The following is a 25132-nucleotide window of genomic DNA, read 5'->3' as shown; positions in this document are numbered from 1 at the left end:
TTTAAGCTTTCTTTGGTTAAAGGGCAGTCAGTTGTGCTCATTTAGATCCCCTTTGGACCGCTCACGCCCACGCTGTTGATAACCAAGGCAGCCCGTATTGGTGTAATTTACGTGCCTTTCAGCCAGAAGAAGGGGTAGCTGGAGTAGCGTGGGGGCCTTCTGCGTCTTTGAAGTGTAAATTACACCAGCTGAGACGTCTCAAATACCTGCGGAGTAGGAGTAAGAAAGTTCCAATGATAGCTAAATAAGTAGAATATAAGACTTTGGAACTAAAATAAGAAACCCCCAAACCCCACACAACTCCGCTGAATTTGACATGCCAAATCAAACATGGCCTGTGTAATAAATCTCTCCAGCTGATTCAGATGCCTGTCTTGAACATGTGTGCTTGGCTGGAATACATGGATTATTTTCTAGGTTACAGTGTGTAACATACTATGTTGTAGTCTATAGCCCAGACCTAACTGGTCTAAAATAATGCAGCCGGTCTTACTTCTGATGAAATTCCACTACCTGAGGTGACACCGTTTATTTCAGAGAAGTAAATTTCCATCACTGTTCAGAATCAGAGCTAATCCCCGGCTTATATCTGCTTACATTGCCTAGAAGTTTAGAGTGCCAGTTCTTAGTTCTTCACTGATTATAAAACTCAAACATTCTCCTGTTGATGTAAGATCCTAGAAGCACCAACACTCGCATATGCCAAATGAGTATTAAAGTCATGTGCCTGCTCTTTTAGTGACCCTAGTGTGATTTCACAATTTTTATTATCCAGTGGCTATATGGATTTAAACTATTCCTGCCCCCCTTTTCCCTCTGGATTTTTCCTGACCCTGGCGTGGGGTTTTTTGTTTGGGGTTTTTTTGCTTAGTTTTGGATTTCTTGCTGTTTTCATTTTTGAGGAAAAGATTTTCAATGGCCAGATAAATTCCCTCATCCCGTTCACAACATGTTCCACGCAAGTTTCTGCTGGTAAAAAGAGTGGATGAGCAACAGGCAGTGAGAAGCAAGCAGAATACTTTATCTTGTTTCAGGAGCAAATTAAATGGTTATAATTTTGCTGCGCACTTATGAAACCACGACCTTTGGGAGGTCCTTATGGCCTTCCATAAGGAGTACTGGTGTTACAGGTGTTAACAGTATTTGAGCTTAATGCTCCATGAACTCCCCGTCTGTTCAGCATAGTGTTGTCATTTGCACACAGCAACTGCCTATTGATTTGGAGAGCACAGATTCTGTCTATAGCACAGGTATCAATTGTACGAGGAACAAGTGATAAATGCTCTCAAAGAAACATTTTTAGGTCCTGATACAAAATTCTCTGAAGCTAGTAGAAGGACTGCCATTAATTTTGTTTTGTCTTCACTTACGGCAGTTTTCAAACCGGGCAGTTCATAGTTGTGCTTTCAAATCACTGGCATTTAAAAAAATGCAGCCTAGAGTTCTGTGCAGCAATAGTAATATTCCTGCTGCCTTTTTTCTACCCTTGATATTTCAAAGACTTACTTACATACAGTTTTTTTCTTGGGTATAAAACAAAGCGGCACTTTAAATTACGCACTTGCTTGAAATTGAAAAATTTGATCTGACCTTTAATGCAGTTTTACGTTTGAGGAACAAAAGTATTTCTCTCTAGAGCTTTTCAGCACTCACAGTATGGGACATAATGCAGCCCCTGCAGTTTCTGGCAGAGGTGGGTCACGTCAGTCATATTAAGGAGGAATGCGGCTATTGTGTATTATTTGTCTCCGAATAAAGGTCCAAGCTGAGCTATTTCTCTGGGTCTGGTTCGAGGAGGAGGACGAATCCCACCGGCTCGACACGTGAAAAGACGGGTCCCGCGGTCTCCTCCTCTCCAACAGAACGGGTGCGTGTTTTCCGACTCGTTTCAGAGCGCTGGCTTTTATCCGGGCGGACGAGCTGCAGCCGACCTGGGCGAAGGTGCGGGCAGAGCGTCTCCCGGCGGGAGCAGCGCTGTCGGAGAGCAGACGGCCACCGTCGGGGCTCGGGCAGCTCCCCGCTCCCGTCTAGAAATACCGGAGGAGCCTGGCTTCCCTGGGACATGCCATTTGAGAAAGAAAAGTAACTGAACGCTGGCTGCAGGCGGGGTCAGGGTGATGTAACAGGAAGCTCTGATGTTTCGCTGCTGCCGCCGCTCCTCACTTACAATCTGACACGCTCCCGGCGCTGCCCGCAGCAGCGCTTCTCCGCGCGGCGCGGCGCGGAGCGGAGCGGAGCGGCGGGGGCACCTTTCCCCCTGCAGCCACCAGGCTCGGTAACTGGATTATACCCAGCGGGAGGATCAGGCTCTCGTAGGCTTGGCCGGGGAGGGAGGCAGGCAGGGAGGGAACGAAAAATCTCCTTTCTCCCTCACTGAAAAGGGAAATCCAACTGATATATCTGAAACCGCTCTCGTAAAAACTCGGTGTGGTGAGTACCGATCAAAACAGTTTCACTGTGTTACCTAAGAACAATATTTCTGTGCCATCCGAATGCGTTTATAGTTACGCGTGTGTGCATGCTTTTACATTAGCCTCAGCATGTGACATGTAATCTGCAGGGAGAAAGGGGCATGAGGAAAAGCTTCGTTTATTTTTAGTGAGCTGAGCTGATTTTGTAACTGGTGTTGTTATAATATATCCTTGAGGAAGTAATCAGCGATAAATAGGTAGAATGGGAGATAAAAATACCCTAATCAGCACTTAAAGGATTCTGTCTAAAACCTCTTCTGTTAGCTAACCAAATTTCTGTCTTTGCATCTGGAGAGAATTAGAGGCTCATTGGTTTGAAAAGGGTCCTTAAGACTAATTCAATACAACTGGTGCTCTTTCAAGAGAGGCTGAATTAGGTGATGAAGTGGTGTAGATTTTCTTACTGAATATCCCTTTAATCTTATTGATGTTATTGTACCGGAAAGAGGTCATACTTGAGTAATTTCATAGTTAGGTATTGTGCTGTAATTACACAACTAAAAAGATAAAGCTTCTGTTTTGTTTGGACTTTCTGTTTGCTTGAGAAAAAGTTAGCTCGAGTTTCAAGCTTGTACGCGTGCCGGGGTGTTACTGTTTGAGGCTTTTCCCACAAACACCAAACTGATTTAGCGAAAGGTAATTGTCCATGATTTCATTTCCTTGAGAAACTATTGAACAGGGGGAAGTGGGTGATTCTGTGCCTTCCAGTATCAGCTGAGAGACAGTTAAGAGGCTTGCCACTTCTTCAGCTTTCCAAAACAGATGCGATATCCTCTGTTTTAACAAATACGGTTGCATTACGGAGATTGCTACATCTAGTCACTTGCTTGTGTGTGTAAGCAATGGATCTGTAGCATCAGGAAAAGAAATCTTGTTTCTGAAGGATAGTTAAGAAATAGTATAAGCTATACACTTGGATTTGATCTATAATGATTCATTTAGTCATCCATACGTTTTATAGGGGCTGAGATTGAAATAATAATAAAAATAGCTGAGTTTTTCTGCTCTCTACCTTAATACACTTATGCCAGATACCTTGGGGCCAGATTTTGCTGCTCTTACAGCTGTGCCAATGCAGTCTTTCCAGTCATATTGTACATACTGGGGATCTTGTCATTCATTTGCAGTAATAATGCATATAACAGTTTAAACCCGTTCAGATCAGTGATGTGCTAAAAGCCTGATTGTTGTGCTCTGAATCTGAGGTTCTTTCAATGGATTGAAAGGAGACACACCAGATCTGGATAAATATGAATGAGATCAGGTCTGAATCCATGTGTTTTCTTTCAAAGTACACATGTGATACTGTCTGAAATTCTCAATTAAAAAATAATGATCTGTAGTTTCACAGTATTTACTTTTGTAGTCTGCTTAAACTCTCGTTGACTTCACTGCATATAGGAGCAATCCCAAAGTCTTTATCCAACTTCGAAAATCTTCAGCACAAAAGGCACTTGGTGATACTAAATCAAACAAGATGACACTTCAGATAAAAAGTGTTCATGTTGTTTTAATGATCGGTGCAGTAGGAACAACTGTCTTCAGAAGGATTTCAGCTAAATGGTTTAGATTCTCATTTTATGCTTTTCTTGAGTAACTGGTTTAGGTTGTGGTGAGACTGCCCACATAGGAAGTGTCAGGCATATATGCGTTTGCAGGTTTGATGCCAGAATCTACATTACTTGCAGTTTAAGCAAAGACAGTGGCAGGATAGTGACATAGAACAGTGTGACTGCACTTTTTAGTGGACAACACTAAGTACCCGAGTATATAACATGCATTGCTAGTTCAAGAATTGCATTATGTGTGTCCTGTCAACTTCAAATGTTACCGTACTCTGAATTCCTGATTAGCTGGAGTCTCGCTCTGCACTAAGAAAAGTAGTGTTTGTTCCTTTGAATAGGCTTTTCCTGATACAACACAACTGTTGAAATCCTGGCCCACTGAGAGCCAGTGGGAATTTTTCCAGTGACTGTCAAAGGGCAGGATATTCCTAAATGTGGGTATTTTTCTGTTGAAGGAATTACACGTACATCACCCATCCCCAGTCAGTTACCTTCTGTAGTCTGTTGGCAGCTGTTTTTTGATAACTTCTATAATTTTTGAATGCTCAAGTTGAAAAACACAAATCTGCAGGTCTCGTTCTGGGTGACTAACGTCTTACCTGGCTAAATAAAGGGGCCTACTCCAGGAATGCAGTATTGTTCTGTGGGCTGTCTGGGTATTGCAAACCAGATTTAGACTAGGATACAATTAAGAACAAAACTGAGGGAAGAAAGCACATGAATACATTTCCTTTGCCACCAATATAACTACTGACTTGGTTCTATATTCTGTGCGTTGAAGTTAATCAGCTGCTTCCAACAGCATTCCTGGCATGTGCAAGAGCTGGGTAGGATTGGGCCCACAGGAGTCCACGAAGTCATACAGATAAAAGATTCAAACCCGCCCACAGTCATTTGGAAGAAACTATTGCTATCAATATATTTTTAATAATAACATGTACACAGTGATATTTAAAAAGTATATATCTAGTCACTTCTGTAGTAAATACTGAACATAACATAAGCTATTTGTGAAAGCAGTTGAAGGAATTTCTCCAATGAGAAGTCCAAGTCTACAGTTAGGAAAACAAAAAGGAATTTCTCTTTAAGAAGTTGTTCCCATCTGTTCCCAATGTGTTTACAGTGTTCTTGATCTGCTGGCAAAATTCCTTCTGTGCTTCTGATTAGCTGTCATTCCTATAGAGCGTATAAACAATATTGGCATTACCTCAGTGTTATGGTCACCTCTGTTCTAAAAGCACGTGTAGCTATGTCATTGGGTTTCATATGTAGTAGTTTCCTTGGTTAAGCTTTACACTTACTGAAAACAGTCTCTTAGTTGCTCATGTAACTGTTCTGTTACTAGGAAATATTTTAAGTCTTTGGTGTAGCAAATTGTCAGAGCTCTGGAATTAACTATATCCTTGATACCACTGTGTCAAGGAAGGAATGAATACTTATATTACCAAAACAGATGTGGGTTGACAAACAAACAACTTTCAAGCAGTGAAATCAATCTGGAAGTGTGTTTGTATATGTGTTTATGTGTATTAGACATATAATAATATATAAAATACATTATTTCTGTGTACATATATACAATATATGCGACTCTACCTCATGCTGACTTTCGTTATTCCTAATGTATCAACTAAAGAGAGAACATGTACATTTTTAAAGAGACTTTCAAAGTAAATTAGTCCTAAACCTCATCCTCTGTTTAGAAAACTGTGAGTCATGAGTGTTAATATTTTAAATTGAATACATTTGAATGTTGTTTCCTTGTAATATTTAAAAGAAAAAGGAGAAAGCTTTCCATGGGTGTTCACAAGCCTTTTTTTTTTTTCTTTTTTGGCAATTCCAATGTTTTCAGTGTAATACGCTTGCACCAGAAATCAGTCTATTACTTACCTGTTATCTTGATGGAGAATTCCACAGCTAGTGCAGTACAATATAAGATCTTCTTATTAAATTTGTTTCCATTAGAACATTTGGTTTTAGCAATACTTTCTCTTTTTTTTTTTTTGGACCTATTTTAGAATCTGGGCAAAAATGGAAGGCTAAACTTTCGCATTTTCAAAGTTTTGTTTTCACAGTTAGCTGTCATACATATCTGCCTTAGTCTCCCAAGCTTGTTTATACTGTTTACATTTTCCCAGCAAAGTCATTCTTTTTCTGCCCTAGTTCTGTTGCAAACACTTTCAATCATTGCTGCAGTATGTGCTGTCCAAAAGAACAGAAGTGATTTATTTAGAGTTGCTTTTCCTCGGAAAGATGCATTTGAAATCCACTTAACTGGATGTACTGCATTAAAAAAAGACTTTCCATGAGAGAAGCAATGTACTCCCTTCAAGAAAAGAAAACAGATTCTTAACTGGTGTAAATTTGCATGTGTCTGAAGCTGTTACCTTTTAATATAGCATAGATGTCACCCAAGACTTTTCTGACAGTTTTGGCCACTATTAAGCTGTAGCTGACCATTAAGATACTAATTGAATTTTAGAAAATAAAACAATGTTATATTTCTGGATTTATGCCTGGATCATGCAGGCCTTATTTAAAAAATATCCCAAACAAAATTAGTGACAGAGTTTTGTTTAATGAAGCCTGTACCAGTCTGACTCCCCGTATAAATACCAAGGACAAGGAGCGAAACACAGTGATTAGTGATTTTTTTTATTATTATTATTATTATTGTTATGTTCAAAGCAGCTACCTCATGTTCTGTGGGTACAGTCAGCTGTGTTTAGGCTGAATATCTTTTTAGTTCCTAAAAACTATGTCATCTTTTCAACATATCCTTTGATAATTCTGAGCTTGAAAACTGCATAACCTTGATGCTTGTATGGGCATAAAGTGTCACTCTTCAGATTTTCGCCTCACTTTTTTCCTCCCCCATTACAGTGGTAAAATCTTGGAAATTAATTTTAATAATTTTTGTATTATTTTAATACTGGCAATGCTGGTAGAGTTTCATAAAGTAAAGCAAAAGATGTACTGAGAATATATTTGTTATACCAAAACTCATTTGGTTTAGGCTTTAAAAATACTTTTCAAATTAATATCAGAAATTAATTTAGTTTGTCTCCCAATGTTGTACTCTATAATCCTTCCTAAATAGAAATTTAAAAATATATATTTCAGAAATTAATAGAGCTTTAGACGTCATACTTCTTTCCTCTATGGTTGCATCTATGGATTTATTTACTGCCCTAAATGAAGCAAAAAATATGATACTGTACAAACCTTTATTACTAAAAGGGCACATTTTTGCAATGATTATCCTGAAATGTTCTGTATAATGGGGATATCTGCCCTTTTGCTTCTGTTAGTGAAATCCAGCAGGTGTCACTCTGGGGATTAAATAAGGAATATTTCACAAATAAAGATAAATTTGTTGGGGAGATGAGATGTAGAATTCAGAAGTATTTATTCTAATACATTTTTCCAGGATAATTTTTTGACCGTGCATGCCTCTTTAAATTTCCTTTTTTAATTATGTGATTTAATGGGTGTATTCATCTTTCTGTGTGTCCCTTTGAACGTGCAAAATGACACAGTAGTTAGTATTGGACTATACAATGAGAAGTTTTATGCACAGGTGTCAATTTTGAAACATAGAGAGAGGGAATCAGATGAATATTGCCTTTATGATATTAAAAAATGCTTTTGTCATCTTCTCTGGGAACCAAAATTATTCTTTTTGTCAATGGAAATTCTAGTTGCACAAGTAATGTGTTTTCAGTTATGATGAATCCAAGGAGGTGCTCTGCAGTAGGCTGCTGCGAGTGAACGTAGTTATTGAAACAGTCTACGTATTGTTTTCTGTTTGAATTAGCTAAAATGGACATGATAGGTGGCTAATTATCCAAAGTTTCCAGTAAAAATATTTGGAGAAGAGAAACTTTTTCACTTTGCACCCAGTTGCTAGTACAAGAAGGTCAGTGCTGTATTTTTGGGGGGAAAAAAGAAAAAAGTCTTGTTTACTGCACAGAGTGTTTCTTCAGGGAATGGTATAACAATGTGCTTGCTGCATTCTGGTGGATTTTTACATGAGTGTATACCTCCATATTATGTGGAATAGGAGCATGATTGTTAAAAACTTGTGCGTTTCTAGAGGGGATTCTTGTTTATTTCCCATACCATGTTAATGCCACCTGGTACTGAAACAAATACCTCAACAGGCAGCTTTGGAAGACAATCCACAAATACAAGTCTCTTTTCAAATAGAAAGAAGTTGTTTTTTATAAATAAATGCATACATACATGTATTTTTATATATGCATAAATGTGCATATATATGTATTTTTCTACATGTGTATAGATATATTTTACATATATATTTTAAAAAATCATCTCATTATAGAACTTGTAACCGCAGGCCACTTTAAACAATCCAGTTTCCTTTCTCTCGCTTCTTTCTCCTGTTTAAGCCCCCATCCTGTTCCGTTTTTTATTCTATTCAACTTCCTTTCCTGTGATGACTCTGAATGAATCACTTTGCCAGGCATTAAGAATGTGTCTTGACAATATTTCCAAAAGCTTATCCTACACTGGCTCATGCAGATGAAATTAACCTCTGCCTTATCCTTCCTCTCAAAGAGAAATGTCTGTCTTCACACGTCTAGTTTCTTGGAAGGGGGAGGTGGGGGTGAGAACCCTTTCCATAAATGACTCTATATTGAAATTCATAGTCATCTTCCTTGAAGAGGAACAACAGATGTGTGTACCGTAACAGAGTATCAAGATTGGTAACCTTTTTTAAATTGATTTAGTGTTTAGTCAGGAAAAAGTTAGTTTAAACAAGTTCAGGAAAGCCAAAATTAAGGCTCTTTCCTGAGTGCCATTCAAGTACTCTTTCCATGGCCACCATTCTGCATTCTTCACGTTTTATTAAATGTGTTGTTTATTGCATCATAATACACTGAAGGCCACCAGGATTGTGCTTTTTTTCTATGTAGCTGGCAGCAATTGGAAAAAGCACATCCTTAGCACACTAAGTGGGCACTTAAACACTGAACAAAATTGTAGCCTTTCTTGTGGTTATGTGCATGCCAGTGTAGTGTGGGGTTTCTGGGGGTTTTGTTTGTGGTTTTTTTTCCCTTTGGGTTTTTTTTTTTCTGTTTTGGAAGGAGTGGGTAAAGAGGGATTTTTTAAAAAATGTTTCTAATCTGTTAATTGTGTACGTGCATCAGGAAATAAAAGCCTTTCTGCTGAAAACAAACAAGGAAAATTATAGTCCTAGAGAAGAATAACTTTGGAAACCAATATGCAAATGAGAGTAAGAACTCGCATCAAGTTAAACTCTGCTATTGCAGTGTTCTTGCCCCACAGAGCTGGGGGATCTCATGCTCCATCCATTTTCACTAAGGGACGTCTGAAAGGTTATATCGCTTCTATCATTTTCTGTGTTATGTCATAAGTGTAATTAACGTTGACACAAATTACACACCAGTGAGCAAAGTAGAAATAGAAAATTTGTTCATTTCTATTTGCTATCACAATGTGGGTTTTATGTAAAACAAGTAATGGTTGTAATTGGAAGATCAAACAATTCTGTCTGGAGTACAATCATTGGGTATTCATTTATATTCATTTAAATTTATGTTTCGTTTGTCATACTGGAAATGCTTAATTTCTGACTAAAGGAGGTGATTTGAGCAGTCTTCAAATCTTGACAATGTCATTCTTAAATTGATTACGGAAGTCACAGCACGGTCTTACAAGAGCCTTACGTGCCCCCACCCTGCATGCTGGATGCGCTATCTTAGCATTTTCAGAGTTCCTAGGAAACTAGGTAGAAAAACATAATTCAGATGTTTTTAACCTTTTAGCGTGAACCACTGGGGTAGCTGCTGGGCCTAGGTCTTTTTTCTTTTTTGTTTTTTTTTTTCCTCCCCCAATTATTTCAGAAGAGATTGTACAAGTAAAGTTTCTTCTCTAGAGAAGATCCCTCTTCTCAAAACCATGCGTGCAATCCAAGGGTAGAATTCAGCCAATGTAGTTTAACTGGACACTTTTTATTTAGAGCTACAGAGATAAAATAGTCTGCTGACATGCTAAGCTTTTCCTAGAGTCACATTACAGCCCAGTGAAGGACATGGCAGTAATTCAGGGTTTGTTGGAAGGATGGCAGAATACTTGTGCTGTCTCTGCAGGGGCACTGGGGCACCAGAGCATGTCAATGTATACTGCCATCCCTAAAATTAAGTGTATACAGTTAGGGTGAAGTCAGCACCAAAAGAGCCCAGATTCAAAGCAGATTTTAGGGACCAATTGCAGTAAGCTTTCTAAGTCAGATTAGGCAAGGGGAGAAAAGATACTGTTGAAATACATTTTGTCCAATGAAGACAGACTGGCATGATAGACAGTTACCTGAGATAACTCGGCTTCCTCAGGGAATGCACATTTGCCAAACCAAAGTGTTCAAAACCAGCATTATACCATGCAGGAATGTGGGACTTCTTAAGCCAGAGGGTTTTTTTGTTTTATTTTATTTTTAAAATTTCTTTAGCCCTTCTGTTTCCTCTATTTCCAAGCTTTTATATTTTTAAACATTTGCAGCTTTTAAACAGGACAGTTGTCCAACTCGTCCTTCCTTGAGCACTAAGTAACAGTAAAACAATGAAGTCTTGTAGCAAGGAAGCAAGGAAGATAAAATGATGGAAGGAATGACAAATGCACAAAGAAGAAAAATCTGAACCTCAAAATGTAGTTCCCGTAGGAAAGTAAACTGTGAACAAATCAGTAAATGGAACGATGTTGCCTTTAGCATGACCTTCTACTTGCAGAGACAAAGCTGAGTCAGGTATCCTGTGGTCAGTCAAAAGCCATTTCTTTACATAGCCACTTGGATAAACCGAAAGATTCCTTTAGATGGTGAGAAATCTGTATTTGGAGTTATGTGTATGACATGAATTCACAGAGGGTTGCTAAATTAACTGTCTATTCAGTATTTTAATTTGGCAACAAAAGCAGATGCTGGGTTTCAGTACATGATCTAGTTAAGATGCCAGTAACTGCGGTGATAAGTTAGCTTATCATTTCTCATACATGAGTGAAGGTGAAACATCCAGTTGTCACACATGGAAGATGCTTATTAGCACATCTCTTCTTCTATGCAAGGGAAGGATTCTTCCTGTTTCTGCTACAATGCTAACTTTAAATGTACTGACTATAAGACTCCACGATCTCTCAGAATTTAAACCGATGATTTTCCTTTTTCATTCCCATTCTTCTTGTCATTTGTTGCCTTTCATAGGTAAATTGATTCTCCGATCTTCTCAGTGTTTACAAATCCTTCAGGCATTTATAGGTAAATATTTTTGTCTTATTCAAGTTATGCAAAGATGTGGGGTTGTTTTGTAAAGCTCCACATCCAGATAATAGCCCACTCAAAACTTCTCTCAGTGTGCTAGGGTCTTTCTCACCTCTATTATGTGCCATGATTTGTGCACGTGCAATCCCACATTACATTGGTTCCTTTGCTGCCATGCATCCGCTATTAAAAAAAATTGCTGAATGAGAGTAATAGAGAGGAACAATGGGCTATTACAGGATGTTCAAGACAGGGTCATTACAGTATATTTTCTTGTGCAATCTTGTTATGAACAAGCTTCATATTTACCAGCTTGTTTCATTTGTCAGCACCCTATTATTAGTGTTGTAAGGCTATGAACTGCCCGTTTTCTAACAAAGTTCAATTTGATGAAATACAAATTTTATCTAATAGCTCTGTGGAAAGCTGCTTTTCAGTATTTATAATACATTTATATATTTCCTAAGTATTCAGTATTTATTTATCATAATTGGTTAATGCGAAAAAGAGCCAGGAAGTTTTTCAGTATCAAACTGCAAATTAGCTCTAGTGTACTTAGCAGAATGAAATCACAGAAGCTCATGATGGGCTGTTGAACTTGAAAGTCTAGATAGATCATTTAAAAAACAAGTATTTTGCTTTTGAAGTTTAAAAAGAAAACAGCTTGTTCGCAGTGCTGCTTTTTGACATACAGGGTATTTTTTCCATAATTTCCAACACTTGGAATCCAAAGGGTCAGTCTGATGTAAAAGGTGAAGATAAGAAATAGCACCTAGTGGGCCTCTGAAGCAACTGTGGACTGTTTCTGTGATGTGCGATTAAATTAACAGTTCTCTAGATGAAGGACACCCACTAATGGGCACAGTTGCAAACATTTAAGAAGGTTTCCAGCTAATGTGAAATAAGGATTTCAAGCAAGAGGATTCAGTCAAATTTGGGAAGACATGAATTTGGGATTGGGATCCAGGGATTAGTAGAATAGGCTAGAAACCAATCCACAGGGATTTGGAATGCTGATGAAAACTGCGTATGTTTTCAGCATTGTATGAAAATGTCTCAATCTTTAATCAAGACCCATCATTTTCTTAGATGTGAAAATGGTCTTGTTTGTGTTAGTGGAATAAACACAGCCTAATTTGGAATACTGGGCTGTATTTGTGTAATAGAGTCTAACGAATGGAAAACTAAGGGTACTGTAGGTCAGCATTGAGGTTAGCAGAACTGTGAGGGGGAAGTCTGGCAGCTGAATATCCTCCAGCATGTCTCAGTGCTGCCTTCTTTTGCATGCAAGGACAAGGGGGGTGGGGGAATCGGCCACTACAGGAATATACATGTGAGTCTGGTTCTCGCAGAATAAAAAACATATTAACTGACATGAAGCGCCAGTGGATGAGATTTGAAGTAATGCTACTCATCAAAAGCTTTTCCAAACTGTACAGCTTTTGTCCAGTTTGACAAATGGCTCATTTGGAAGTGTTAGAGACCAACTGCTTTTCTTCAGCTCTCTGACTCCATTTGGCTTTTGAGTCTTCAATCCTATAAAATCCTTGAAGTCACAAGTAGTATACTTACACAGTTCCACATACTTAGTGAAACTATATGGATGATATGCAGAGCACAAAACAAGTCCAAGGATTTGCAAAAACAAGCAACAATTTAAAGGGAGTTATAAATGGGGGGAAAAAAGCTAGTGACGAGTAAGAAAATATTGAAGAGAAAGTGTGTGTGGGAGAAAATGTCTTTTGTCCACTGGGTCCACACTACTACTCCTTTTGAAAGGTGAGACATAGAGGGTGCTCAGTAATTATTTACCACGCCTAATGTTATTTGTATCTGTTTAACAAACGTTATTAATATATCGCGTGGTATAGGAAGGGGAGTGTGCACTGCTTAATGTAAAAATAAATCAACTAATTAATACCAATCAACAGTATTTGTCACTTTAACTACAGCACAATAGTTAATGTGCTCCTCCTAAAACACCACATGATCTTATGTGCATGTATGTAAGCAGTTTTTTGAACTGAAAAAGCTCCAAGAAATACACGTTGGATGGATTTCCAGAATCCATTTGTAACTTTTTAAAGCAAACACTTAAATGCTCAGAGCATTGAACACGTCAAAAGGATTACATGTGATGATTTTTGAAATCAGCTGGGTTTTCTTAGAGGGTGACCATTTGAAAGAGCACTAGGTTTCTTGGGTGTATGTCATGCCAGGAGAGGGACCACAAATGTGGTTAAAAATTATTTCTGTTGGGTTTCCAATGCGGTGACCTGCAACTGATCGCTGAAAATCTTTCTCTTGACTCTCTCAAGAGAGAGATTGTAAGCATACTCTAGTAGAAAATAAATTAGTTCCAGTCCCGTAGCGGGGGATGAACTCAACTTGTCACAGACAGACAGTTGTTTCCTGACATTGGGCACTTGGTTAACAACTTCCAGTGTTTGAAGATGTCACGGGTCATATGGATTCTGAGTGTTTGTGGCCCTTTGGGCTTAACAGGAAGGTCACCAAGTTATCAAGCAACTGCTGTCTGTTTGAAGAGATTCAACTGCCTTTCCTGCCCCACTGCTGGAGAACCTCAGCTTTCAAAGAGAAAACAGTGCTGCTCCTGTGAATTTGCCGGTATCTAGACCTCGTTTTCTAGCCAAGAACAGCAAAAAAAAGATTGAACTGTAATTTTTTTCATTCTCATTTCCTTTGTGTTCCATCTGATCCTATTGACTCTCTTTTCATCTAGCATAACCTCTGTGGAGCAACCAAATATATCTTCGCTCCATTTCTTTTTCTGTGCTCTGAGAGTCTTGGACTGCTGCCTTTCCAAAGCTGTCTGTATCCCCAAATCTTTAGGAGAAGTGTTCCCACTTCTCTGCAACCCTCTGGAAGAACTTACTGTGTTTTCCACCTATAACCTGAGAGTATATGTTGTGATAAAACAAAGTGTAGAATAATCCTTGCTCAACAAACCTATATGGATAATACAAAGGGTGGTTGAGCCAGAAACCTTCTTCCCCCAGTAGACCTTTTGACTTACTTTATCCTGACTGCATGAGAGCATGGTTATCAGAAGACCTGTTTCTAAGTTGCATCCCTTTCAAAGAAGTGCAAGATATACACGTGGAAATTCTCGTTATGTGATTATTTGCAGGAATGTAACTACCTCTATTTTTGTAGCCAGTGTTAAGGGATAACACACAAAATCAGAGTTGTTGGATTTTTTTTTCCTTCCAAAATGTAGCAAGCATGTTATCATTGTTACTGATAGATGATCCCTTTTCACAGTCTTTCAATGAATTGACTATTTTCCTTGTTTTGTGTAAGGAAAGTAACCTTTGTAACATCCTGTTTTATTTACCAGCCATATCTGTAAGCTGCAGAAATTCTGTGTGTGAAGTCACAATACAGTGCTCAAGAAAGACAGAAATCCTTGATCGTTATTAGAAAACCATTTGGTAACAAACTGAATAAAGCTGTGACTCCTGTCAGATGTTTGTTTTAAATAGCACCAACTAATGTTTTTTTCAAAACTAGAAAAGGGTGAAGTGATTCAAATGAAATCAGAGTCCTCTTGTTTCTTCCCCAAAATTCAGGCTGTACCGTATTGCACATTGGTGAGGAATAGGGAAAGAGAGTTTTACTACTGATCACTCTCTCTTTAAAGTTCACACGCCTCTGCAGTTCCTACTCTTTTGCTGGGGTTGGAATCAAAGTACCAAAATACTATGGAAAAAGGCTGCTCTTGCATTATTTCTGGCAGGCTCATAACCTGGGAGTATCTAAAATATCATCAGAAAGCCTGTTCTCATGAGATTCCTGTCCAAATTTCCAGACCAACAAATCTGGAACATTATCCAAAAAAGTGTAGCTACTTATACAATCACACAACTACAGCAGAGCTTGTGGTTGAGTTTTTTGGTGTGGGTTTTTTGTTTCTTTGTTTGTTTGTTTGTTTTGGGGTTGGGGTTTTTTTTGTTTGCAGTTCTTCCCTTTTTTTATATAAAGATTTTTGCATAATTTTAGCTCTTATCTATTCTTTCACTCTTGTCTTCTCAGCTGTGCAAGAACTTCCTTTGTCCCCTTCCCTTATTAATAGGTTTTTATTCAGATTGATCATGCTCCATTCTCTTAGAAATAAGCGTCATTTTTTTATGAACAACAGTCTGTTAAAGTGGAGGGTGATGAGAATTTTGCAGAATGAACTATAGAACCTGTTCATACTCATTTTCTAATTGTGACTGTATCGCTACTGAAGATTAACCCAAGTTAGTGGGTGGATATTATTTAAGAAAATATTTTTTCTGTGCTTAGTTTCAGGTAGATTTAATAATGAGTTTGCATGCTATTGCTGTATAAAATTTTCCTTACTAACAAATATTTGCTAGATATAAATGTTTCATAGTTTTAGACACAGTCGACTACTTTGTTCAAATATTACTCTAGAAGTACACTACATGCAAAAATAATTCTGGAAAAGCTCTGTATTAAAGCAGTGGCCACCATGAGCAAACAGCTTGTTTGCTAGGCAGTATAGGTGATGCAGTTGTCAGTGCTATTGCTGTGTTAGTATTCATCAGTAATTAATTCCATTGCTTGAACAAGAGTGCTCAGAGACCATGTTATCATTCTAGCAGAGTCCTGCCAAGCAGCTGGTGCTGTTTCTTGTTTTTGTTTTTTTCTCAGGGAAGTAGGATTGAGCTCACTGGAAATGTTTCTCATCTTTCACTGATATAAATCAGTAAACATAATCATTCAAAGAAAACCACATTTGACATACGTTACCTATATGGACAAATACATATTATGCAGTGGTGACTCCTGTTTATGGTTCCTTGATTCTGTAATAGGTAAACTAGTAAGATATGTGTGGTTTAAATTTTATTTATGACATTAGCATCCATATGCTGCTAAAATACAGTTTGATGATCACATAAGCTTAAATTAATTTGCCTTTTAGGAGGAAAAGCTCTCTGTCTATGTGATGAATGTGAGGGACAAAACATTGGTCAGCACAACTTGTGACTACAGAATGTATTAGGGTGCTCTTTTAGAATTTATCTTTATTTAGTTACATGTATTTTCCTGGGAAAAATGTACTTCTCTAGCACCTACTTACTGTTGCAGCTGCTCTGAGGAAATTTTTGCATATAGGAATAATGTTCATAAGATTCCTCTATTAGGTGAGAGACTTATGAAAATATATTCACTGTGAATAAGGAGGGGAAAATGCTGCTCTTGGTAGACTGTTAGTGTTTTTTGCACTGAGCAGACCTGTGCTAACATCTTTGTATCACCCTCAATTCAGCAAACATTAGTGAGTTTAGTTTTAAAATTGTACTTATTAGATAAAATATCGTGCCTGTGTGCCCTCTGTTAATATGGAGGAACTTGCTTGCGCTTGGAAGAACATTAAGTACACAGAAGGCTACATGGCTTATCCAACTATGCTGCTACTTATTTGATGAACTGAATTTGTTCATCAATTCCTGATCCTTGGTCTTCAGCCTCAGCACCCTCCCACCCCGCCTAGTATAAATAGTATAAATACAGAATTTTTCTGTCCACTTAATGTGCAGATTTGCTGCAGTAAAAACAGCATGATGGAAACCACATACCTCCAAAATAAGTCAGCTCAGAGAGGACTTGCTACTAATAGTCTGTTCTCAAGTCTGAGATGGTTTAGGTATGTGATTATATTTGCTGATAAACATCATTTTGTTTTCCTTCACTCTTAATTTGTGAATTGGCTCCTAGCTACTGCACCTAACCAAGTAAGTAGCTTAGTCTTTACAAATTTTAAGTGGATATCGGATAACTTTTATAACACAAGAAATTTTCTGGCTTAAGCAGTTTCAAGGTGCTGGTGGTCTATATATAATCATACCATATATTCATACCATATTCTATACATATTTGTACCTTGCAACTGTAGCTGTAGCTTGAGAAATGTTGTAAAACTGACAAACGTGCCAAGTCTCCAGTAAACTAAAGAAAATGTGCAAGTTTGTTTCACATACTGGGACTGAGCTCTCTTTTTCCCACCGTCACCTTCTCTCCAATTCTGATGATTGTGTTTTTTTCTTAAGTTTTTAAAAGTTTGGCTCTGCAACAAATTGCTCATCAGACCAATTAATGTTGTGGAAACAAATGTTTTTGATTTGTTAGCAGTGACATGTTGTTTCCAGGGATCGGAATATCACAGGGATATTATATTTTTGTAATGCAGCTCGTGCTTTTCATTTATTTTAGGATACTTAATGCAGTTTCACAGGTATAATTGAACTGTAACCTTTACACTCAAAATGGAGGATTTCCCATCTTGAATCAGATCTAGGCCAGTGAGCTTTACTATCCTTCTTTTGACTTCTATCTGTACCCTGTGCATGGTGCTTCCTGAAATGAAAAAAATGTATGCGTCATTTTAAGAAACTGAATTTATTTTTACAATCCTTTGCATAAAGAAAAAATAATTTCTCCTTGATGGTCTTGGGAACTAACTATGAGTTTAGCTAACAAAGATAGTATAATATTATCCAGACTTTTAAAAAAGCCAGTGACTGAAAGCAGTTGAATGAAAGATCTTTAGTGTTTATGCAAGCTATATGCTGGGCTATATAAAGTAACACACTATTTTTATAATTATCAGCCATTAATTGTGTTGACTTCCTTCTCCTCCTAGAATTAGCACAGAAAGGAAGGCATGCTTGTGTTTTGTTTAAAGCCTTGATCAACAACAGCTCCCTAACTTTTTTTTTTTACTTTTCTAAAGTTTACTTGCTCATAAATGGTATTTGTCATAGTGATAAAATTCACATTTGCCAGCTAGGTAGTACACTTGGACAACTACAAATTCAGTTGTCCAAGAATGGTAATGAAACGTGTGTACAAAGACCACTTGAGCATCTAGCATTATTGAGGACAGGATCAGCACTCACCAGCTACTCTAATCTTGTTCCTTCCTACATCAACATGAGAATTGGATTAATAATGTGAGCATGAACCATTCTGCATTTTAATAATTTCTGATGCCCTCAACATGGTAGTTACTTTTCAATGGCTGTTTTCTCTCATGATGGTGTAAGGGCCAATGGGCCACGGAGAAGAGTAAAAGAAATATAATCACAGTTTCTGTAATGAAGAAGCTTTTCAGGGAAGAGTCATGATCACCCCCAGGCTTCTCCTGGGCTGAGAGAGCTGACAAGCCATAGAAGCACTTAAGGGGAGTAACACTGAAGAAATGACATTGAGCAGTCAATTCTCAATGTCTAATCAAGCTGTGAGGAGAGAAGTAGCCCAGGGAGAATGACAAATGTGTGAAGACTCGCATTTGTAGTTGTCTCAACAAGTCTGTCTCTGCAGTTAAATCAAAAGACCCCAATCCAAAGTAGCTGTCAGATGTACCAGAAAATGATGGGACTTACAAACAGATTTTCACAGTTCTAAGCAGTTCATAGCTCTTTAACAGTTGCATGGGAGATAAATTGTGTTAAGAGTGTTAAGACTTGCCTTTAGAAAGTGTAGATTTTTATAACTTAAGCAGTTCTGCTTTCTTACTTCCATGGTTTTTAGTCCAAACAAGAAATAATGTGCAAATAACACTGAAAGTTATTAAAGCATTGCATCCCTTGGACATAAATACAGCTAATGGTGCAAAAGCATGGCTCTGAAGAACAAAATTCTGAAATCCATAGCTCAGATAATAGCTTTCTGCAATAATTCCTTAGTTATCCCTATGGGATGTGGCAGATACAGCTAGGACGAGGAATGCTAACAAACCTTAGGATGTAGCAGCAAGTATGTCATAACAACTTTTGCCAAGAAACTAATCCAATCCCACAGTGATCAGCTCCACCTATGTCACAGTCCTGTAGGAGACAAAGGATGTTGCTTAGCGAAATGCACGTGAGCTATTTTATGGTAGAAAAGAGTGGAGATACTTAGGTTTTCAATGAGGATTTAATATAACCAGGTGGGTTTTTTAATTTTGGTTTGGTTTTTGTTTTGGTTTTTTTTTGCCTTGAAGCCTGGAACAGGTTATCATAAAGAAAATTCCATATTATACTGGTCAGATATGAAATGCAAATGATATGAAAGTGAAGTATGGAATAGACTTTGCACAGCCTCATTTTTTGTTCCCAAGAAATACATTAGAATTACACAGTGTAGCTTTCAAAGCTGACTACCTGAATATATTGAGAAATAAAAAGTAATTCAAAATCATAGTTTGATTTTTCATAGAGTAGGAACCTATTACTTAAGTGTAGCATCTTTCATAAATAAAACTTTTAATAGTTAAAATACAGTTATGTGAAAGCTGCATAAGCACACAGTGCAGTAATGAGTGATGTTCGTAACACAATTCACACAGTTTTGGCTGTTGGAAGCTGTATTGTTAGGCTGCTGGCTGGGACTCAGGATATCCCTTACTGCTTTCAAAAAAAATCTCTTGGGTCCTTAATTTCCAGCTGAACAGTCACCAAAGGTCCATGGAAGAGACCTTGAGCAAAACTTAGACCTAATACGGCAATGCAGATGCATTTTTTTAGAATTTTTTTTTTCCTCTTAATGCTAGATCTGTTTGGTCCTTTCAGCTCTTACTTATGTGGTGAAAATACTTTATATGAGAGAACTTACAAATCGCTCAAGGGACTGTCGAGATTTACAGCCTGGTCTTATTTTAGCAAAGTATGGCACTTCTCCTTGAATATATATTTCTTCATCAATTATTGTCTATACAAAGATATATTTCTTTTGTATTTTGAGCTCTTTTGGGAAGTAGAGAAGGGCGCTGGTGTGCTGCTTTTATAAGATTATACCTTCAGAGCTGCCATTTTTAAGACTGTTTGGCAAAGCCCAGCAGTGTCAATTACAATCACAGAAGCAAGCGCCTAAGCTCAACAGATAATGATACTTAAGTAAAAATAATCTTTGTTGTGAAAGGATACCACCCTTTCCTCCACCTCCTCTCTGTACTTCAAGATCATTTGAATCTTTTGGTCACTTAAACTACAAGTAGTGCACAATGTGAAGATATATTTTTTTGGTTATTAGGGCACATCGTGTAAGTCATTATTAAGATGGCTGAAAAAACTGACATCCACAATGCTACTATATGCAATTCAATCTGTAGGGTGAGTGCTTGGAATGGGTAGCAAGAGATTAGAAAGGGATAGAGCTGGGCACAGGACATCACTTTAGGTAACGATTATACCTTCACTTCACTGTATGGGAAGTGAAAAAAAAAGCCTGTGTAAACAGGACAAATTAAACACAGCCTACAGTACTCATCTGCCCTAGTGACTGTAATAGATTACAGTTGCTGGAAAACTGCACAAGTTGCGTTTGCAGCGTTCCTCCTATCTTCTGGATTCTGACAACCATGCTGTGACGATGTTTCAGCTCTTTGTTGGGATCTCACCCAAAATTTTCATGGTGCTCTTCTGGCTCTTGTTGGGGTTTCTCTGAAAATTTTACTTACCAATTTGCCCTTTCTTTGCAGTCTTTGGAGGTGGTCCAGTCTTTAAGCATCAAAGACTTAAGTCTTTGACTCCTTTTCACACAAGCTTTGTTTCTGAGTTGTTTGATTCTGCTCTGGGCATGTCATGACTTAGTGACTTTGGTGAAACTGCTAGGAAACCCAAAACATAAACATGCTGTGTATTTTTTACTCTTCATCAAATTTTCATTTTGTTTTTTCATGTGGGGTTTGGTGTGGTTTTTCTTTCTTTCTTTCTTCCTGCTCCTTCAGCTAAGCTGCTTATAGGGAAACTGTTAATAGGAGAAGGATTTGTAGTGTTACGTGTTTGGGTTGGGATGTGATTACCGACTACGCAGGCATTTGCTACTGCCTGGGAAGCCCACCAGGCCTGGTTGCCGCCATACAGGATGCCCCAGAGGCATTGAGGCCAGGTTTGGCAAATGTCTCTTATACCCTCAGGGCATCTCAAAGGGCACTAGGTGCCTATGTGCGGGCAAGTGAACTTAGCCTTTGGTCTTGATCTCTTTCATTACCTATACATGGGAGGAGTAGCATTGGCAAGATGCAGGATGTACATAGTTACATCTGTGTGTTTGCAGATTGCAACCATGATATAAATGGAGTTAATACTAGGGACTGATTATGCTACTAGCAGTTTGTAGAAAAATCAAAATGAGAGACAGTGGTTTTATTTCTAATGTTTTTGCGCTTTCTGCAATATTCATATGTGTTGTTCACCTTTTGCTTGTAAAAGATCAATTAAAAATGAAAGGATGATCATGATTAGCTAGGCAGGTCCATTTCCACTGCACCAGCACGTGTTGTGAATGTCCCCAGGGTATTTTTTGGACAGTAAAATTGTTAATGGTGCTGGTACTTGAAAACCTATAATTAGCTTCTGAAGTTAACACCCTTTCAGTTCTATTGTTTGATTTTGAGTGCAGAGATTGGAGAAATCCTTGGTGTATTGCGACCACTATGAATAAATTTCCCCAACTAAAAGGACTGTAGAGTTGTTCAAAATCACTGTTAGTCTGAGTGAGTGCTTCAAAATCTAAATAAACACTTGAATCTTATGTCTGCAGCTTTTAAAAAATGATATTCAGTAATGATAATTATCAGATACTAGTTTTTGAATCTCCTGTGGTGTAACACGGATATCTAGCTCTTACATATATTATGCACACTATTTTAATGTAAGTTGTATTATATTTTACATTGTAATATTTTTCACATTTTTAATCTAGGAATACGTTCTTTTTCGAGTAATAATAATTTTCTTATGGTTCCTGTCCTTTCTTAACATTCTTGCCCTCTGGCACATGTTTAACAGGTCAGACTACTTATTCACCGTAGTTCATTCTGGCACTCTAATTGCATAATTTATAATAGTAATAATAGGACAATGAGTTTGGGTGCTGTAGAGGTGCATTCAGGATTCTCATCAGTCACAATGGCTTGATTAACAGCTGTGATTCCTTTGTGGTTATGTGACTAGGAAAAGATTTCTAATTCCTCTTAGGGCTTTATGGGAGAAATGAAGGAATCACGACAATCAATGTGACTGATTGCCAGATTGTTAAAAACAGGTATTTAAGTCACCTTTATTAATGCCTGTATATTGCAGGTGACTGTTATTTAGTGGAACGTAGCACTAGTGTTTCATTACACTTTAATACAAAGTAGGTAGTCTTGAGTTACGAGTTGAAAATTGCAAGTAGTGCACAATGTGAAGATATATTTTTTTGGTTATTAGGGCACATCGTGTAAGTCATTATTAAGATGGCTGAAAAAACTGACATCCACAATGCTACTATATGCAATTCAATCTGTAGGGTGAGTGCTTGGAATGGGTAGCAAGAGATTAGAAAGGGATAAAGCTGGGCACAGGACATCACTTTAGGTAACGATTATACCTTCACTTCACTGTATGGGAAGAGCCTACTTTGTGTTTCTTAAGTGCAAAGAAAATATTAGATTGTCTCACTCAAGTAACTCTTCACACTGGGAATTTCTTGTGGGAGATGTTCCTTTAAACTCAGTATCTGAATTGTCCCTAGCGATACCACAGACATTAAGGTCCAAACCATAGCCTGAGAACAGATTTTTGGTCTGAGACCATCTTACAGACAGGTAAGTACAGTTACAAATGAAAGACTGGTGTAGAAAATAAATGAGTGATAATTTATTAGCAGATATATTGGGTTATATTTTCCTGACTTTTCATTTGTCCGGGTTTTCTCTTACTTAGCCCAAGGACTTTTACTCTCTTTTTGCAGTCCCTTTGATGACAATCCCTACAAAAATGGATGGTAAATCCATTGCTAATTGCTGAGTGGATATTTAAAACTCAGATGAGACACAACATGCAACGTGGTGATGGGCAAATCACTTAAATTATGTTTGTTTGTTTTTTCCTCAGACGCATCAGGGGTTTTATTCCTTATATCCTTCAAAATTTATCTGCAGGGTTTTGTAGGCCTCTCAAAAGCTGTAAATCAAAGTAGACTGATTCTAAACAGTACACTTCTCACTGATATTCTCTCCTACAGAGAATGAAAATTATATCTGTATTAGCAGTTGAAAGACATTTAGATTCTCAGGACTGTCTGTCAGACAGTAAGCTGGTTAAAATACCTCTCACAATCGGTATGTCTTTAAGAGCCATACATTGCTTAAGAATTCTTTCACAAAACCCTTACTGAAGATAGCAACTGATTCTCAACTCTTTGATTCGGGATCAGTATTTTTAATTATCTTAGTCTCATCTTCCCTTTATGTTTCTTTCTTGGTGCTTCTCTGTGACCTTAAAGGAAAAACTACATTGAAGGGGTTTTTTTAATTTGTTTCTTCATTTTAGAAATGAACCCATTTTTTTCATAGTGTCATCATTCTACATTTGGTAGCACTATATAGTTTCAGTAGCTGATTTGGCTCCCACATTTGGATTAGCCTGAATTTCCCATCAGTTTGGTAGTCTGATTTTCAACAGATGTTTTAGGGTCATCCTCCTTGTAATGTCTGACCCTCAGAGATGACCAGCCAAGTGGGGTTCAGAGTTCAGATCTCTGGGTGATGGCCACTTCAGATTTTAAGTTCTCTGTTCCTTAAAAGCACTCGTCAAAGGTTTATTTCTCTTCTCCATAGCCTTGTAAAGTGGTGTAATGAGATAGACTGAGGATTGATAATTACTACAAAGTTAAAAGTTGTCTGATAGCAACTTAGTCTGGTGGTTGCAAATGATGCTCACTGATATCTCAACATCTTACTGAATTCACATCTGGGAGATGATGTCTTTTAGAATAGGACAAACCAAATATAGCTAGAGTTGTCAGTGTCCCTCTTGACCAGGGTCTGTATGTAATCCATTTTATGCTTTGCTTAGACAAAGCAAAAAGTACTTTGCTTCCTACTCTATAAAATGTTTATACGATATCCAGAATAATTAATGCCATCATTAAAATGCCACTAGTTTTGGAATGATGTGCAACAACTGTTTAGCAGTGCATAGTCAGTAAAGATTTGGGATGTTGCAAAAGAAAGTGAAGAATAAAGATAATTTTGTGATTTTTGTACACTATCCTCATCATTGAGCAGTTATATGCTAGTGCAGTAGTTGTCTTCTAATACTCTCCTGAGAAAGGGAATTATATTTACTGGGTAGGGAGGAAATCTACCAGGTTTTATTCCCGCAAATTTTTATTTCTTTTGAGAAACCTGGAGATGTTAGGTCAATGAGAAGTTAGCTCATGAAATGTCACCTGTTCTTTGTGTGGTGTAGACCTGTAGCAATAGCCAAGCATTTTTATTTCTATAAAATTACTTACAGGGTCAGTAAGACACATACCTGTTATGGAATTCATTTGCCAGCAAGACTTGCATCCAGTTAAGAATTAGTACAGAAATTTTATGTCTGCTCTTGGCCCAGTTATGTATCTCACCAATAAAGCACTTGATAGTTCCTTTGGAAAAAAAAAAGATAGCTGTTCTTACAGCTTCAGAAGAGAACAGAGTTCTCTCTCCACCATATATGCTGATTAATTCAGAATATCACACTCATTACCTGCTGTGTTTCAGCAAATATCCTGCTCTATCAACAGCAGGAGGAAGCCAATGCAGGAGAAATCTGGATTTCACCAAAGGAAGTTTGGCATAAGCTACCTTGATAGAAATAAATGCAGGAGATTTTTTGTTTGTTTGTTTCTGAATGGTTCCCTCGCATGGAATCAGTTGGGTGATGTTGTTTCCGTTGGCTCCAGCAATGTCAAGGCCATTGATGATGAAAGTTTTGTACTGTTTTTCCCCATTGCTTGGAAAATTG

The 25132-nt window shown here is 37.8% G+C and overlaps 1 protein-coding gene across 4 annotated transcripts in view; it reads left to right on the top strand.

Moving 5' to 3' along the window:
- Positions 1-2182: 2182 nt before the first annotated feature.
- Positions 2183-25132, top strand: part of CALCRL (calcitonin receptor like receptor) — a 69399-nt gene continuing 46449 nt past the window's right edge. For 2 of the 4 annotated variants that reach the window (XM_076342177.1, XM_076342178.1), the window contains exon 1: positions 2183-2275. The gene's annotated coding sequence lies outside the window, so the exon portion shown is untranslated. The other 2 variants (XM_076342175.1, XM_076342176.1) reach the window with 1 other exon arrangement.

The sequence above is a fragment of the Aptenodytes patagonicus genome, chromosome 6 (genome assembly GCF_965638725.1).
Source record: "Aptenodytes patagonicus chromosome 6, bAptPat1.pri.cur, whole genome shotgun sequence".
Classification (NCBI taxonomy): Eukaryota; Metazoa; Chordata; class Aves; order Sphenisciformes; family Spheniscidae; genus Aptenodytes; species Aptenodytes patagonicus.
The sequence above is the reverse complement of the archived record's forward strand: the minus strand, read 5'-3'. Positions and strand labels throughout refer to the sequence as shown.